Source organism: Ranitomeya variabilis, chromosome 5 (assembly GCF_051348905.1).
Source record: "Ranitomeya variabilis isolate aRanVar5 chromosome 5, aRanVar5.hap1, whole genome shotgun sequence".
NCBI classification, from domain to species: Eukaryota; Metazoa; Chordata; class Amphibia; order Anura; family Dendrobatidae; genus Ranitomeya; species Ranitomeya variabilis.
Window position 1 is genome coordinate 527781283 of NC_135236.1, and position 19607 is coordinate 527800889.

A 19607-nucleotide genomic window follows, 5' to 3' on the forward strand; every position below is an offset into this window, starting at 1 on the left:
ACCCCTGCCACATAATGGAAGCTGCATAGAGCCTATTTTATTATTTTAGGCCTAGGAAGTCTGTCTGCGGTCCCTCCTTCCAATTGTCCTCCGCTGACCACACCAATGTTGCCTGTGTACCCCTGTAGCCAAATTTAAGCTGCATAGAGCCTATTTTATTATTTTAGGCCAAGGAAGTCTGTCTGCGGTCCCTCCTTCCAATTGTCCTCCGCTGCCCACACCAATGCTGCCTGTGTACCCCTGCCACATAATTGAAGCTGCATAGAGCCTATTTTATTATTTTAGGCCTAGGAAGTCTGTCTGCGGTCCCTCCTTCCAATTGTACTCCGCTGCCCACACCAATGCTGCCTGTGTACCCCTGCCACATAATTGAAGCTGCATAGAGCCTATTTTATTATTTTAGGCCTAGGAAGTCTGTCTGCGGTCCCTCCTTCCAATTGTCCTCCGCTGACCACATCAATGTTGCCTGTGTACCCCTGTAGCCAAATTTAAGCTGCGTAGAGCCTATTTTATTATTTTAGGCCAAGGAAGTCTGTCTGCGGTCCCTCCTTCCAATTGTCCTCCGCTGCCCACACCAATGCTGCCTGTGTACCCCTGCCACATAATGGAAGCTGCATAGAGCCTATTTTATTATTTTAGGCCTAGGAAGTCTGTCTGCGGTCCCTCCTTCCAATTGTCCTCCGCTGACCACACCAATGTTGCCTGTGTACCCCTGTAGCCAAATTTAAGCTGCATAGAGCCTATTTTATTATTTTGGGCCTAGGAAGTCTGTCTGCGGTCGATCCTTCCAATTGTCCTCCACTGCCCACCCCAATGCTGCCTGTGTACCCCTGCCACATAATGGAAGCTGCATAGAGCCTATTTTATTATTTTAGGCCTAGGAAGTCTGTCTGCGGTCCCTCCTTCCAATTGTCCTCCGCTGCCCACACCAATGCTGCCTGTGTACCCCTGCCACATAATGGAAGCTGCATAGAGCCTATTTTATTATTTTAGGCCTAGGAAGTCTGTCTGCGGTCCCTCCTTCCAAATGTACTCCGCTGCCCACACCAATGCTGCCTGTGTACCCCTGCCACATAATTGAAGCTGCATAGAGCCTATTTTATTATTTTAGGCCTAGGAAGTCTGTCTGCGGTCCCTCTTTCCAATTGTCCTCCGCTGACCACACCAATGTTGCCTGTGTACCCCTGTAGCCAAATTTAAGCTGCATAGAGCCTATTTTATTATTTTGGGCCAAGGAAGTATGTCTGCGGTCCCTCCTTACAATTGTCCTCCGCTGCCCACACCAATGCTGCCTGTGTACCCCTGCCACATAATTGAAGCTGCATAGAGCCTATTTTATTATTTTAGGCCTAGGAAGTCTGTCTGCGGTCCCTCCTTCCAAATGTACTCCGCTGCCCACACCAATGCTGCCTGTGTACCCCTGCCACATAATTGAAGCTGCATAGAGCCTATTTTATTATTTTAGGCCTAGGAAGTCTGTCTGCGGTCCCTCCTTCCAATTGTCCTCCGCTGACCACACCAATGTTGCCTGTGTACCCCGGTAGCCAAATTTAAGCTGCATAGAGCCTATTTTATTATTTTGGGCCTAGGAAGTCTGTCTGCGGTCGATCCTTCCAATTGTCCTCCACTGCCCACCCCAATGCTGCCTGTGTACCCCTGCCACATAATGGAAGCTGCATAGAGCCTATTTTATTATTTTAGGCCTAGGAAGTCTGTCTGCGGTCCCTCCTTCCAATTGACCTCCGCTGCCCACACCAATGCTGCCTGTGTACCCCTGCCACATAATGGAAGCTGCATAGAGCCTATTTTATTATTTTAGGCCTAGGAAGTCTGTCTGCGGTCCCTCCTTCCAATTGTCCTCCGCTGACCACACCAATGAGGCCTGTGCACCCCTGTAGGCAAATTTAAGCTGCATAGAGCCTATTTTATTATTTTAGGCCAAGGTATTCTGTCTGCGGTCCCTCCTTCCAATTGTCCTCCGCTGCCCACACCAATGCTGCCTGTGTACCCCTGCCACATAATGGAAGCTGCATAGAGCCTATTTTATTATTTTAGGCCTAGTAAGTCTGTCTGCGGTCCCTCCTTCCAATTGTCCTCCGCTGCCCACACCAATGCTGCCTGTGTACCCCTGCCACATAATGGAAGCTGCATAGAGCCCATTTTATTATTTTAGGCCTAGGAAGTCTGTCTGCGGTCCCTCCTTCCACTTGTCCTAGGCTGACCACACCAATGTTGCCTGTGTACCCCTGTAGCCAAATTTAAGCTGCATAAAGCCTATTTTATTATTTTAGGCCTAGGAAGTCTGTCTGCGGTCCCTCCTTCCAATTGTCCTCCACTGCCCACCCCAATGCTGCCTGTGTATCCCTGCCACATAATGGAAGCTGCATAGAGCCTATTTTATTATTTTAGGCCTATGAAGTCTGTCTGCGGTCCCTCCTTCCAATTGTCCTCCGCTGACCACACCAATGTTGCCTGTGTACCCCTGTGGCCAAATTTAAGCTGCATAGAGCCTATTTTATTATTTTAGGCCAAGGTATTCTGTCTGCGGTCCCTCCTTCCAATTGTCCTCCGCTGCCCACACCAATGCTGCCTGTGTACCCCTGCCACATAATGGAAGCTGCATAGAGCCTATTTTATTATTTTAGGCCTAGTAAGTCTGTCTGCGGTCCCTCCTTCCAATTGTCCTCCGCTGCCCACACCAATGCTGCCTGTGTACCCCTGCCACATAATGGAAGCTGCATAGAGCCCATTTTATTATTTTAGGCCTAGGAAGTCTGTCTGCTTTCCCTCCTTCCAATTGTCCTAGGCTGACCACACCAATGTTGCCTGTGTACCCCTGTAGCCAAATTTAAGCTGCATAAAGCCTATTTTATTATTTTAGGCCTAGGAAGTCTGTCTGCGGTCCCTCCTTCCAATTGTCCTCCACTGCCCACCCCAATGCTGCCTGTGTATCCCTGCCACATAATGGAAGCTGCATAGAGCCTATTTTATTATTTTAGGCCTATGAAGTCTGTCTGCGGTCCCTCCTTCCAATTGTCCTCTGCTGCCCACACCAATGCTGCCTGTGTACCCCTGCCACATAATGGAAGCTGCATAGAGCCTATTTTATTATTTTAGGCCTAGGAAGTCTGTCTGCGGTCCCTCCTTCCAATTGTCCTCCGCTGACCACATCAATGTTGCCTGTGTACCCCTGTAGCCAAATTTAAGCTGTGTAGAGCCTATTTTATTATTTTAGGCCTAGGAAGTCTGTCTGCGGTCCCTCCTTCCAATTGTCCTCCGCTGACCACACCAATGTTGCCTGTGTACCCCTGTAGCCAAATTTAAGCTGCATAGAGCCTATTTTATTATTTTAGGCCTAGGAAGTCTGTCTGCGGTCCCTCCTTCCAATTGTTCTCCGCTGCCCACACCAATGCTGCCTGTGTACCCCTGCCACATAATGGAAGCTGCATAGAGCCTATTTTATTATTTTAGGCCTAGGAAGTCTGTCTGCGGTCCCTCCTTCCAATTGTCCTCCGCTGACCACACCAATGAGGCCTGTGCACCCCTGTAGGCAAATTTAAGCTGCATAGAGCCTATTTTATTATTTTGGGCCTAGGAAGTCTGTCTGCGGTCCCTCCTTCCAATTGTCCTCCGCTGACCACACCAATGCTGCCTGTGCACCCCTGTAGCCAAATTTAAGCTGCATAGAGCCTATTTTATTATTTTGGGCCTAGGAAGTCTGTCTGCGGTCCCTCCTTCCAATTGTCCTCCGCTGACCACACCAATGTTGCCTGTGTACCCCTGTGGCCAAATTTAAGCTGCATAGAGCCTATTTTATTATTTTAGGCCAAGGTATTCTGTCTGCGGTCCCTCCTTCCAATTGTCCTCCGCTGCCCACACCAATGCTGCCTGTGTACCCCTGCCACATAATGGAAGCTGCATAGAGCCTATTTTATTATTTTAGGCCTAGGAAGTCTGTCTGCGGTCCCTCCTTCCAATTGTCCTCCGCTGCCCACACCAATGCTGCCTGTGTACCCCTGCCACATAATGGAAGCTGCATAGAGCCCATTTTATTATTTTAGGCCTAGGAAGTCTGTCTGCGGTCCCTCCTTCCAATTGTCCTAGGCTGACCACACCAATGTTGCCTGTGTACCCCTGTAGCCAAATTTAAGCTGCATAAAGCCTATTTTATTATTTTAGGGCTAGGAAGTCTGTCTGCGGTCCCTCCTTCCAATTGTCCTCCACTGCCCACCCCAATGCTGCCTGTGTATCCCTGCCACATAATGGAAGCTGCATAGAGCCTATTTTATTATTTTAGGCCTATGAAGTCTGTCTGCGGTCCCTCCTTCCAATTGTCCTCCGCTGACCACACCAATGTTGCCTGTGTACCCCTGTGGCCAAATTTAAGCTGCATAGAGCCTATTTTATTATTTTAGGCCAAGGTATTCTGTCTGCGGTCCCTCCTTCCAATTGTCCTCCGCTGCCCACACCAATGCTGCCTGTGTACCCCTGCCACATAATGGTAGCTGCATAGAGCCTATTTTATTATTTTAGGCCTAGTAAGTCTGTCTGCGGTCCCTCCTTCCAATTGTCCTCCGCTGCCCACACCAATGCTGCCTGTGTACCCCTGCCACATAATGGAAGCTGCATAGAGCCCATTTTATTATTTTAGGCCTAGGAAGTCTGTCTGCTTTCCCTCCTTCCAATTGTCCTAGGCTGACCACACCAATGTTGCCTGTGTACCCCTGTAGCCAAATTTAAGCTGCATAAAGCCTATTTTATTATTTTAGGCCTAGGAAGTCTGTCTGCGGTCCCTCCTTCCAATTGTCCTCCACTGCCCACCCCAATGCTGCCTGTGTATCCCTGCCACATAATGGAAGCTGCATAGAGCCTATTTTATTATTTTAGGCCTATGAAGTCTGTCTGCGGTCCCTCCTTCCAATTGTCCTCCGCTGCCCACACCAATGCTGCCTGTGTACCCCTGCCACATAATGGAAGCTGCATAGAGCCTATTTTATTATTTTAGGCCTAGGAAGTCTGTCTGCGGTCCCTCCTTCCAATTGTCCTCCGCTGACCACATCAATGTTGCCTGTGTACCCCTGTAGCCAAATTTAAGCTGTGTAGAGCCTATTTTATTATTTTAGGCCTAGGAAGTCTGTCTGCGGTCCCTCCTTCCAATTGTCCTCCGCTGACCACACCAATGTTGCCTGTGTACCCCTGTAGCCAAATTTAAGCTGCATAGAGCCTATTTTATTATTTTAGGCCTAGGAAGTCTGTCTGCGGTCCCTCCTTCCAATTGTTCTCCGCTGCCCACACCAATGCTGCCTGTGTACCCCTGCCACATAATGGAAGCTGCATAGAGCCTATTTTATTATTTTAGGCCTAGGAAGTCTGTCTGTGGTCCCTCCTTCCAATTGTCCTCCGCTGACCACACCAATGAGGCCTGTGCACCCCTGTAGGCAAATTTAAGCTGCATAAAGCCTATTTTATTATTTTGGGCCTAGGAAGTCTGTCTGCGGTCCCTCCTTCCAATTGTCCTCCGCTGACCACACCAATGCTGCCTGTGCACCCCTGTAGCCAAATTTAAGCTGCATAGAGCCTATTTTATTATTTTGGGCCTAGGAAGTCTGTCTGTGGTCCCTCCTTCCAATTGTCCTCCGCTGACCACACCAATGTTGCCTGTGTACCCCTGTGGCCAAATTTAAGCTGCATAGAGCCTATTTTATTATTTTAGGCCAAGGTATTCTGTCTGCGGTCCCTCCTTCCAATTGTCCTCCGCTGCCCACACCAATGCTGCCTGTGTACCTCTGCCACATAATGGAAGCTGCATAGAGCCTATTTTATTATTTTAGGCCTAGTAAGTCTGTCTGCGGTCCCTCCTTCCAATTGTCCTCCGCTGCCCACACCAATGCTGCCTGTGTACCCCTGCCACATAATGGAAGCTGCATAGAGCCCATTTTATTATTTTAGGCCTAGGAAGTCTGTCTGCGGTCCCTCCTTCCAATTGTCCTAGGCTGACCACACCAATGTTGCCTGTGTACCCCTGTAGCCAAATTTAAGCTGCATAAAGCCTATTTTATTATTTTAGGCCTAGGAAGTCTGTCTGCGGTCCCTCCTTCCAATTGTCCTCCACTGCCCACCCCAATGCTGCCTGTGTATCCCTGCCACATAATGGAAGCTGCATAGAGCCTATTTTATTATTTTAGGCCTATGAAGTCTGTCTGCGGTCCCTCCTTCCAATTGTCCTCCGCTGACCACACCAATGTTGCCTGTGTACCCCTGTGGCCAAATTTAAGCTGCATAGAGCCTATTTTATTATTTTAGGCCAAGGTATGCTGTGTGCGGTCCCTCCTTCCAATTGTCCTCCGCTGCCCACACCAATGCTGCCTGTGTACCCCTGCCACATAATGGAAGCTGCATAGAGCCTATTTTATTATTTTAGGCCTAGTAAGTCTGTCTGCGGTCCCTCCTTCCAATTGTCCTCCGCTGCCCACACCAATGCTGCCTGTGTACCCCTGCCACATAATGGAAGCTGCATAGAGCCCATTTTATTATTTTAGGCCTAGGAAGTCTGTCTGCTTTCCCTCCTTCCAATTGTCCTAGGCTGACCACACCAATGTTGCCTGTGTACCCCTGTAGCCAAATTTAAGCTGCATAAAGCCTATTTTATTATTTTAGGCCTAGGAAGTCTGTCTGCGGTCCCTCCTTCCAATTGTCCTCCACTGCCCACCCCAATGCTGCCTGTGTATCCCTGCCACATAATGGAAGCTGCATAGAGCCTATTTTATTATTTTAGGCCTATGAAGTCTGTCTGCGGTCCCTCCTTCCAATTGTCCTCCGCTGCCCACACCAATGCTGCCTGTGTACCCCTGCCACATAATGGAAGCTGCATAGAGCCTATTTTATTATTTTAGGCCTAGGAAGTCTGTCTGCGGTCCCTCCTTCCAATTGTCCTCCGCTGACCACATCAATGTTGCCTGTGTACCCCTGTAGCCAAATTTAAGCTGTGTAGAGCCTATTTTATTATTTTAGGCCTAGGAAGTCTGTCTGCGGTCCCTCCTTCCAATTGTCCTCCGCTGACCACACCAATGTTGCCTGTGTACCCCTGTAGCCAAATTTAAGCTGCATAGAGCCTATTTTATTATTTTAGGCCTAGGAAGTCTGTCTGCGGTCCCTCCTTCCAATTGTTCTCCGCTGCCCACACCAATGCTGCCTGTGTACCCCTGCCCAATATTGGAAGCTGCATAGAGCCTATTTTATTATTTTAGGCCTAGGAAATCTGTCTGTGGTCCCTCCTTCCAATTGTCCTCCTCTAACCACACCAATGTTGCCTGTGTACCCCTGTAGCCAAATTTAAGCTGCATAGAGCCTATTTTATTATATTAGGCCTAGGAAGTCTGTCTGCGGTCCCTCCTTCCAATTGTCCTCCGCTGACCACACCAATGCTGCCTGTGTACCCCGGCCACATAATGGAAGCTGCATAGAGCCTATTTTATTATTTTAGGCCTAGGAAGTCTGTCTGCGGTCCCTCCTTCCAATTGTCCTCCGCTGCCCACATCAATGCTGCCTGTGTACCCCTGCAACATAATGGAAGCTGCATAGAGCCTATTTTATTATTTTAGGCCTAGGAAGTCTGTCTGCGGTCCCTCCTTCCAATTGTCCTCCGCTGCCCACACCAATGCTGCCTGTGTACCCCTGCCACATAATGGAAGCTGCATAGAGCCTATTTTATTATTTTAGGCCTAGGAAGTCTGTCTGCGGTCCCTCCTTCCAATTGTCCTCCGCTGACCACACCAATGCTGCCTGTGCACCCCTGTAGCCAAATTTAAGCTGCATAGAGCCTATTTTATTATTTTGGGCCTAGGAAGTCTGTCTGCGGTCCGTCCTTCCAATTGTCCTCCGCTGACCACACCAATGCTGCCTGTGTACCCCTGCCACATAATGGAAGCTGCATAGAGCCTATTTTATTATTTTAGGCCTAGGAAGTCTGTCTGCGGTCCCTCCTTCCAATTGTCCTCCGCTGACCACACCAATGTTGCCTGTGTACCCCTGTGGCCAAATTTAAGCTGCATAGAGCCTATTTTATTATTTTAGGCCAAGGTATTCTGTCTGCGGTCCCTCCTTCCAATTGTCCTCCGCTGCCCACACCAATGCTGCCTGTGTACCCCTGCCACATAATGGAAGCTGCATAGAGCCTTTTTTATTATTTTAGGCCTAGTAAGTCTGTCTGCGGTCCCTCCTTCCAATTGTCCTCCGCTGCCCACACCAATGCTGCCTGTGTACCCCTGCCACATAATGGAAGCTGCATAGAGCCTATTTTATTATTTTAGGCCTAGGAAGTCTGTCTGCTTTCCCTCCTTCCAATTGTCCTAGGCTGACCACACCAATGTTGCCTGTGTACCCCTGTAGCCAAATTTAAGCTGCATAAAGCCTATTTTATTATTTTAGGCCTAGGAAGTCTGTCTGCGGTCCCTCCTTCCAATTGTCCTCCACTGCCCACCCCAATGCTGCCTGTGTATCCCTGCCACATAATGGAAGCTGCATAGAGCCTATTTTATTATTTTAGGCCTATGAAGTCTGTCTGCGGTCCCTCCTTCCAATTGTCCTCCGCTGCCCACACCAATGCTGCCTGTGTACCCCTGCCACATAATGGAAGCTGCATAGAGCCTATTTTATTATTTTAGGCCTAGGAAGTCTGTCTGCGGTCCCTCCTTCCAATTGTCCTCCGCTGACCACATCAATGTTGCCTGTGTACCCCTGTAGCCAAATTTAAGCTGTGTAGAGCCTATTTTATTATTTTAGGCCTAGGAAGTCTGTCTGCGGTCCCTCCTTCCAATTGTCCTCCGCTGACCACACCAATGTTGCCTGTGTACCCCTGTAGCCAAATTTAAGCTGCATAGAGCCTATTTTATTATTTTAGGCCTAGGAAGTCTGTCTGCTGTCCCTCCTTCCAATTGTTCTCCGCTGCCCACACCAATGCTGCCTGTGTACCCCTGCCCAATATTGGAAGCTGCATAGAGCCTATTTTATTATTTTAGGCCTAGGAAATCTGTCTGTGGTCCCTCCTTCCAATTGTCCTCCTCTAACCACATCAATGTTGCCTGTGTACCCCTGTAGCCAAATTTAAGCTGCATAGAGCCTATTTTATTATTTTAGGCCTAGGAAGTCTGTCTGCGGTCCCTCCTTCCAATTGTCCTCCGCTGACCACACCAATGCTGCCTGTGTACCCCTGCCACATAATGGAAGCTGCATAGAGCCTATTTTATTATTTTAGGCCTAGGAAGTCTGTCTGCGGTCCCTCCTTCCAATTGTCCTCCGCTGCCCACATCAATGCTGCCTGTGTACCCCTGCAACATAATGGAAGCTGCATAGAGCCTATTTTATTATTTTAGGCCTAGGAAGTCTGTCTGCGGTCCCTCCTTCCAATTGTCCTCCGCTGCCCACACCAATGCTGCCTGTGTACCCCTGCCACATAATGGAAGCTGCATAGAGCCTATTTTATTATTTTAGGCCAAGGAAGTCTGTCTACGGTCCCTCCTTCCAATTGTCCTCCGCTGACCACACCAATGTTGCCTGTGTACCCCTGTAGCCAAATTTAAGCTGCATAGAGCCTATTTTATTATTTTAAGCCTAGGAAGTCTGTCTGCGGTCCCTCCTTCCAATTGTACTCTGCTGCCCACACCAATGCTGCCTGTGTACCCCTGCCACATAATGGAAGCTGCATAGAGCCTATTTTATTATTTTAGGCCTAGGAAGTCTGTTTGCCGTCCCACCTTCCAATTGTCCTCCGCTGACCACACCAATGTTGCCTGTGTACCCCTGTAGCCAAATTTAAGCTGCATAGAGCCTATTTTATTATTTTGGGCCTAGGAAGTCTGTCTGCGGTCCCTCCTTCCAATTGTCCTCCGCTGACCACACCAATGCTGCCTGTGTACCCCTGCCACATAAAGGAAGCTGCATAGAGCCTATTTTATTTTAGGCCTAGGAAGTCTGTCTGCGGTCCCTCCTTCCAATTGTCCTCCGCTGACCACACCAATGTTGCCTGTGTACCCCTGTAACCAATTTAAAACTGCATAGAGCCAACTTTTTGAGTTAACACATACTACCTTTGTCTGTCTGCGCCACTCAATCACGCGGTCCTCCACTGAAAAAGCTGAGCTTCAACCTTCAGGCTCTCATTAAGTATTTTTTAATGTAACACTGCTGTTGCCCTACTACTTTGGTTGGGGCCTAGTAACGGTGTCTGCCGCTCCTTGGTGTTCTCCTCCAGGTTTCCTTGTCTGAGCTTCAACCATCATGCTCTCTTTAAGTAGTTGTTTATATAAGACAGAAGTTGCCCTACTACTTTGGTTGGGGCCTAGTAACGGTGTCTGCCGCTCCTTTGTGTTCTCCTCCTCTTTGGTGTTCTCCTCCAGGTTTCCTTGTCTGAGCTTCAACCTTCAAGCTCTCATTAAGTAGTTTTTAATGTAACACTGCAGTTGCCCTACTACTTTGGTTGGGGTCTAGTAACGGTGTCTGCCGCTCCTTGGTGTTCTCCTCCTCCTTGGTGTTCTCCTCCAGGTTTCCTTGTCTGAGCTTCAACCATCAGGCTCTCATTAAGTAGTTTTTAATGTAACACTGCAGTTGCCCTACTACTTTGGTTGGGGCCTAGTAACGGTGTCTGCCGCTCCTTGGTGTTCTCCTCCTCCTTGGTGATCTCCTCCAGGTTTCCTTGTCTGAGCTTCAACCTTCAGGCTCTCATTAAGTAGTTTTTAATGTAACACTGCTGTTGCCCTACTACTTTGGTTGGGGCCTAGTAACGGTGTCTGCCGCTCCTTGGTGTTCTCCTCCAGGTTTCCTTGTCTGAGCTTCAACCTTCAGGCTCTCATTAAGTAGTTTTTAATGTAACACTGCAGTTGCCCTACTACTTTGGTTGGGGCCTAGTAACGGTGTCTGCCGCTCCTTGGTGTTCTCCTCCAGGTTTCCTTGTCTGAGCTTCAACCTTCAGGCTCTCATTAAGTAGTTGTTTATATAAGACAGCAGTTGCCCTACTACTTTGGTTGGGGCCTAGTAACGGTGTCTGCCGCTCCTTGGTGTTCTCCTCCTCCTTGGTGTTCTCCTCCAGGATTCCTTGTCTGAGCTTCAACCTTCAGGCTCTCATTAAGTAGTTTTTAATGTAACACTGCAGTTGCCCTGCTACTTTGGTTGGGGTCTAGTAACGGTGTCTGCTGCTCCTTGGTGTTCTTCTCCAGGTTTCCTTGTCTGAGCTTCAACCTTCAGGCTCTCCTTAAGTAGTTTTTAATGTAACACTGCTGTTGCCCTACTACTTTGGTTGGGGCCTAGTAATGGTGTCTGCCGCTCCTTGGTGTTCTCCTCCAGGTTTCCTTGTCTGAGCTTCAACCTTCAGGCTCTCATTAAGTAGTTTTTAATGTAACACTGCAGTTGCCCTACTACTTTGGTTGGGGCCTAGTAACGGTGTCTGCCACTCCTTGGTGTTCTCCTCCAGGTTTCCTTGTCTGAGCTTCAACCTTCAGGCTCTCATTAAGTAGTTTTTAATGTAACACTGCAGTTGCCCTACTACTTTGGTTGGGGCCTAGTAACGGTGTCTGCCGCTCCTTGGTGTTCTCCTCCTCCTTGGTGTTCTCCTCCAGGTTTCCTTGTCTGAGCTTCAACCTTCAGGCTCTCATTAAGTAGTTGTTTAGATAACACTGCATCAGGACTACTAGTTTGGTTGGGGCCTAGTAACGGTGTCTGCCGCTCCTTGGTGTTCTCCTCCAGGTTTCCTTGTCTGAGCTTCAACCTTCAGGCTCTCATTAAGTAGTTTTTAATGTAACACTTCAGTTGCCCTACTACTTTGGTTGGGGCCTAGTAACGGTGTCTGCCACTCCTTGGTGTTCTCCTCCTCCTTGCTGTTCTCCTCCAGGTTTCCTTGTCTGAGCTTCAACCTTCAGGCTCTCATTAAGTAGTTGTTTAGATAACACTGCATCAGGACTACTAGTTTGGTTGGGGCCTTCTAACGGTGTCTGCCGCTCCTGGGTTTCCTCCTGTTTGTTTTTCTTGAGCTTCAACCTTCAGGCTCTCATTAGATAGTTGTTAATGTAACACTGCAGTTGGCCTACTAGTTTGGTTGGGGCCTAGTAACGGTGTCTGCCGCTGCTTGGTGTTCTCCTCCACTGAACAAAGCAGTGCCGCCTGTTTCCTACTGTTACCAATTTAGAACTGCATTTAGCCTAGTTACTTATTTGGCCCTACTCACTGTGTCAGCCTCTCATTACAGTTGTCCTCCACTGAACAAAGCAATGCCGCCTGGTTAGTCCTGTTACCAATTTTGAACTGCATTTAGCCCACTTTATTATTTGGGCCTAGATCTGTGTTTCCTCCTCATCCTGCCCATTGCCCAGCCACTGCTAGATGAGTCCGCTGGTACATTGACCCAGACCACTACATTCCCCTTGCACTCTACACAGCCAGAATCTGACCCTGCTGAAAGTCAGGTTCCTCTTCCTGCTTACTATACCACCTTACACGGGGACAAAGAGGAAGGTGCAGGTGAAAGTGCAGGTTCCTTCATCAGGTGGGGGGGCATACTCGTTAGCGACGTCACTGGCACAGGGCCCCTCATAGTACGCAAAAGTGTCGCTGCCGGTGGGAGGCGCCCCCGCCGTGCAAACACACCGCCGTACTATGAGGGGCCCTGTGTGGATTTTGAAATAAACATAATTGAGGGCTCTATTCATAATACAGCATATTGAAAACCTACAGCCACTAACTAGTTTAATGAGGTTTAATAGTTACTATCGATTTCATATAAAAAATCTGTGCCATATTGTCAATTTTTAAGGTTGTGGCATATAAGTAGCTCCTAAAGTAATTTCCTACAACAACCTAAAGGATTAAAACACAGAATAAAGCAGCAGGGTTATCTTGCTGACATTATTGACAACAGTTTCCACCGAGAATTAAAAAAATAGACAAGCATCTGATTCATAGTAGCAAGAAAGATAATGACAAATAGATTTGTGTTATCATTCCAATATAGTCCACTGAGTTGTAACGGAGGAGACACAATGCAACGTTCAGAGAACACATGGCGGGAACAGTGGGTGAACAATATAACTTTGCTGAAATGAAACAATATATTACAGCAATCTTGTATAGTAAGTCATTGTAACAAGAAAAAAAAAATAATAAACCAGAGACTGCTATAACTTAATTAATAACGAAAGTTGTTCAGCATACAAAATTTAAGTTCTCTAGCATGAAGGTGATACACTTGTTCACGGGAGTTATCACGTAGCTGTTCTGGCTCTCTTTCAAGAATTCTGGCCCTAGCTTGAGACATCGAGTTTCCCATTAGGCTGCAAGTCTCTCTTCGATGTAGTCTTTAACGTACGCTGAGCCTCCCGTGCCATAAGGGACCGCATACAAGAGAAGAGAAAGAGGCAAACTAATACCAGGGATCACTCCGAAATATTGAAAATAAAATATTTGTACCTTTATTCATCTGCAAGAAAATACTCCAATTATAAAAACATTTAAAAAGCCATAAGAGCCTACATAACAAGAACAAGCCTATAATAAGGCTAACTGTCCACCACACTCATGGACCTGTCCCAGCACACAGATATTTTTATATATATATATATATATATATATATATATATATATATATATATATATATATATATATATATATATATATATATATATATATAAATGATTAATAAGCAATATCCTGTTACAATCCACTATAAAACATATAGTATGCACAATGGTAGATGTTTGCCAAATTTAGGACATGTAAATTATATCTCATAAGCAGCTGCGCCTGTAGCGAACCAGCATCAATTATGTTCAATGCAAAGAAGATGTCCAAATCAAGTGTCCGAAAACGTGTGCACAAAGGACAAATAGGCAGCCGAATAACAGCTCCTAATGAGTGCAATCAAATAAGCGAACATCAAAAAGCAAGGGGTGTGAACAAATCACTATACGTACAATGCTGCTACTAATGCCCTCAGATGCACCTACCATGTGCAGTTCAGTCACCGTGAATGCAGATCAAATATCGGGATAGAGCTGGGAAAAGAAAAGGTCACAGAGGGGTGGACGGACACAGAGCCTGCCCGATCCGTGTTGCCAATAAACAGGCTTCCTCTTGACAGCCTCTCCTCTCTGCTGCTCTTCGAGGTTTGGCGAGCAAGGTTTTTATATCCCTGGGCACCGCCCTGTGAGTCACGTGACTAGGTTCAGCATATGGAACTGCCCCTACATGAAACCCTGCCGGTACAAGTTGGTTCCACCTGCCTGTGCCCACCCAGTAGAAGATGGTCCTTCCTCACTATGATCGCATCCCACAGTATTCCACAAGGGTATCAACCATTCCTCTTACAGCGTAACATCATCAAAACCATCATACATAGAAATTGATATATGATAGTTATTCTGACAAATATTGCTTTAAAAAAAAAGATAATATCCTGTAGAAGGAACAGAAAATTGAAAGACATTTCAGTTAAAAGTACATTTTCACAACCCCATAAAACAGACTGGCTGACAAGAAATGAACTGAAAGGTAATTTCTAGTGTGGGCATTGCAATTATTGCAAATGTATGCACTGTAGTGATAAGAAAGTGTGCTCGTCACTATGCATTACTCGCTCAAGCATCAGTGTGCTCGGGATGATTGTTACTCGGTGAGTATTTTCTCTAATGTTTGAGCGGGAGCTCAAGTCCTCACCCCCATGTTTGGTGCTTTTTAGACAGCCAATGAACTTGTGGGGATTGCCTGCCACTCAGCGTAATGCCGTAGCCATCTTGTTTGTGGCATTACTGTGATTGGCTGGCCGCATAGCGTCATTAGGTTTTTATAAGACCAGTGACATCATGCTCGTCACCCTGTACCCCAGAAACAAGTAGATTAGCAAGAGGTGCTGCTTAAATAGGGACATAATGGAAACTGCTTGTTAGCCAGAGATTCAACCACATTAACATTTCTTTTAAGTACAATAGCCCTTCTTAAGGTTAACTATAATCAATATCATCAAAACTCATACTGCTGTTAGCAGCACTTAGGAAGAGATTGTGCTGAAGGTATAGTGTAGGACAGTATACGGTGAATTGTATATCCTTTATACTGCAGTCTGCAACTCATAACAAAACCCCTTCTCATGGCTAATAATATTCTTTTTGCTCTTAATCCTGCAAATTTTTTTGAACAGGGAAATAAGATATGCTATTTTTATTGCCACAGTTTTGCATCAAAAGCATACAGCCAGACTCAGATGGATCTCAATAGCATCGCTATACAGCAGGGCACTCTATAGCTCTTCATCCTCCTCCACTCCACTTTTTATGCATGTACAGCAGTTCCAGTTTTACCTGTATAATATATATTGACTGCTGTATATACAATATATAGGTGATAAAGCTAGTGCTGCATATACAGTTATATGAAAAAGTTTGGGCACCCCTAGCTTAATGTTTTATAAAAATTGTTTTTTTGCAACAGCTATTTCAGTTTCATATATCTAATAACTGTTGGACACAGTAATGTTTCTGCCTTGAAATGAGGTTTATTGTACTAACAGAAAATGTGCAATCTGCATTCAAACAAAATTTGACAGGTGCATAAGTATGGGCACCCTTATCATTTTCTTGTTATAAATACTCCTACCTACATTTTGCTGACTTACTAAAGCACCTTTTTTGGTTTTGTAACCTCATTGAGCTTTGAACTTCATAGCCAGGTGTATGCAATCATTAGAAAAGCTACTTAAAGTGGCCACTTGCAAGTTGTTCTCCTGTTTGAATCTCCTCTGAAGAGTGGCATCATGCGCTCCTCAAAACAACTGTCAAATGATCTGAAAACAAAGATTATTCAACATAGTTGTTCTGGGGAAGGATACAAAAAGCTGTCTAAGAGATTTAACCAGTCAATTTCCACTATGAGGAACATAGTAAGGAAATGGAAGAACACAGGTACAGTTCTTGTTAAGGCCAGAAGTGGCAGGCCAAGAAAAACATCAGAAAGGCAGAGAAGAAGAATGGTGAGATCAGTCAAGGACAATCCTCAGACCACCTCCAGAGAGCTGCAGCATCAACTTGCTGCAGATGGTGTCACTGTGCATCGGTCAACTATGCAACGCACTTTTCACAAGGAGAAGCTGTATGGGAGAGTGATGCGAAAGAAGCCGTTTCTGCAAGCACGCCACAAACAGAGTCGGCTGAGGTATGCAAAAGCACATTTGGAGAAGCCAATTTCTTTTTGGAAGAAGGTCCTGTGGACTGATGAAACCAAGATTTAGTTGTTTGGTCATACAAAAACGCGTTATGCATGGCGGCAAAAAAACACAGCATTTTAAGAAAAACACTTGCTACCCACAGTAAAATTTGGTGGAGGTTCCATCATGCTTTGGGGCTGTGTGGCCAATGCCGGCATCGGGAATCTTGTTAAAGTTGAGGGATGCATGGATTCCTCTCAGTATCAGCAGATTCTTGACAATAATGTTCATGAATCAGTGACAAAGTTGAAGTTACGCAGGGGATGGATCTTTCAGCAAGACAATGATCCAAAACACCGCTCCAAATCTACTCAGGCATTCATGCAGAGGAACAATTACACTGTTCTGGAATCCCAGTCCACAGACCTGAATATCATTGAACATCTGTGGGATCATTTGAAGAGGGCTGTCCATGCTCGGCGACCATCAAACTTAACTGAACTGGAATTGTTTTGTAAAGAGGAATGGTCAAAAATACCTTCATCCAGGATCCAGGGACTCATTAAAAGCAACAGGAAGTGACTAGAGGCTGTTATTTTTGCAAAAGGAGGATCTACTAAATATTGTCACTTTTCTGGTGAGGTGCTCATTCTTATGCACCTGTGAAATTTTGTTTGAATGCAGATTGCACATTTTCTGTTAGTACAATAAACCTCATTTTAAGGCAGAAACATTACTGTGTCCAACAGTTATTAGATATATGAAACTGAAATAGCTGTTGCAAAAAATTTTTTTTTATAAAACATTAAGCTTAAGATTAATAGGGGTGCCCAAACTTTTTCATATAACTGTATGTATATAAAAGCTTATAACTGTTAGGGTTTGGCGGAACGCACCAAATATATATTTATAGAGTAATAGGTGCGTTCGCAACCCGGGGTCCACCGTGCAGGAGTAAAACCCGCTGCTAGTAACTGACGGTACTATATGGCGGTATAAGTGAACTCTGTTACTTCACAGAGTCACTTAAGACAAGAGAACACTGTGCCCTGTTAACTTCACAGAGGAACACAGCTACCAAATAGAGCGAACAGTGGTCATGCAGTCAGAATAGCACACGCAAAACTCCTCACCGGAGGTGCCCGTATTCTAAGGGCTTATTTCAGCTGGGCCCTGAATCCACATACACATGACCACACTGGCTCAAAACACACAGCTTAGTGGATACTAGCGCATGGCCGTGTGGCCATGCAAACCTTTTATAGCTGCAGCAACTACAGGACCTTCCTAGGGGACCAATGGGGGCTGCTACAGTACCTGAGCATGTGACCTTGTCCTCCAATGAGAGGACTTACCCTGGCCATGCTCAGAAGGGGAAAAGCAGGACTTAGTCCCAGAGATGTCTGCTCGCCGCTGACCAGTACTGGCTACAATGGCTGAGCCTGGAAAGGCAGCAGTAACTATCCGCACCATATCAGGCTGAGCCAGACGCTGGGACCATTGTCTCCACTGAGCAGGCTCCACTGTGGGTAGAGAAGAATGGGAGACTGCAGCGGAGATGGTTCGAGATTCCCCCTGTGCAGAGGTGGGAACTCGACCCCTAACAATAACCTGTTGTTAAATTCATCCATTGGTTGTATAAATTATTCTTTTGAAATCTGAAACCCTCCAAAATGTGGTTTAAGTTAAGAAAATAAATTGGCATCAATGCAGAAATATTGATCAGTTAATGGACACAGAATGGTCAAATTTTGGCAAGACAAAAGTTTTGTCGCCTGGTCATATAATGCACCCAACCCTAGTTTACATCCTCACCTGTGCTCAGTAAATGCTCAGTCAATTAGTGTGTGTATAAAAAGAAACCCAGCCCAGACCTTCACTTGAACTGCAACTTGAGCTCTGACAACATGCCAAAAATCCACCCTGCGACCAAAGCCTGGATTATCAAGAGGCTGAAGACCAGATCCACTGCAGAGGTGGCTGGCACCTTTAACGTGTCTCAGCGTCAAGTACAAAGAGTTTAAAAAAAGATTTGAAGAGACTGGAGATGTGTTTGACAAGCCCAGGTCCGGCAGACCAAGCAAGACAACTGCTCAGGAGGAAGGTTTGTTGGTTAGAAAATCCAAAGCAAGCCCCTCTTCCACTGCAGCAGAGCTCCAAAAAGTCTGGTCACCTCAAGTCCCTGTGTCAACTAGAACAGTTTGTAGGATTCTGTCTCGAAATGGCCTCCATGGTCGAATCAGTGCCCAGAAACCAGCACAAAACAAAAGGCTAATAGAAAACCGTGTGGCATATGCAAAGTCCCACAGCCTGCTAAACAGATGGATGCTGGAAAAGTGGCACAAGGTGGATTTCTCTGATGAATCTTCAGTAGAATTACACCACAGCCACTGCAGGAGACCTACTGGAGCCCGTATAGATCCAAAATACACCCAGAAAACAGTTAAATTTGGTGGTGGAAATATCATGGTCTAGGGATACATTCAGTATGGGGGTGTGAGAAACATTTGCAAGGTGGAAGGCAATATCAATAGCTTAAAATATCAAGAAGTATTAGCTACCTCTTATATTCCAAATCATAAAAGTGGTCAAATTCTGCAGGAGGATGATGCTCCATCTCATACATCCATCTCTGCAACAAAGTTCCTCCAGGCAAAAAAGATCAAGATGCTCAAGGACTGGCCAGCCAAGTCACCAGTTAAATATCATTGAGCATGTTTGGGGTAGGATGAAAGAGGAAGCTTGGAAGTCAAAACCAAAGAATCTCGATGAACTCTGGGAGGCATGTAAGACTGCATTCTTTGCTATTCCTGATGACTTCATTAATAAATAGTATGAATCATTGTTGAACCGCATGGATGCAGTCCTTCAAGCTCATGGAAGTCACACAAAATATTATATATGACTCCAATAGCACCACAACTTCATTCACCTATGTTTTGCAACATATATTTGTATTTTAAGTTAATTATTTGTTTGAATATCTCATTACTTTCTGTGGGCGACAAAACTTTTGTCTTGCCAAAATTTGACCATTCTGTGTCCATTAACTGATCAATATTTCTGCATTGATGCCAATTTATTTTCTTAGTTCACTAAAGAAATATATAAATCAAGGGAAAAATACCAGTTTACCAAAGATTTTCAAACTGCGAACTCTTGTACCGGATGGTCTGAATGAACAGCAAAATTTCTGCTGTTTTCTATGATTCAGTAATCCACTATTACTAGCCAGACCTTTTACCGAGTTATTTTATCTCGGTCCCTTTATTATTTATTTTTTGTATTTTATCATATGGTGTATATGTATTCAATTGTAGTGCCCCGTACTGGGTCTCAACTTTTCATGTGCTCTTGAACAGTATGCTGTTAATATAATAGTCCGCTCTGGGCAACCAGAATTCAATGTTGTATAGACGGCCTATA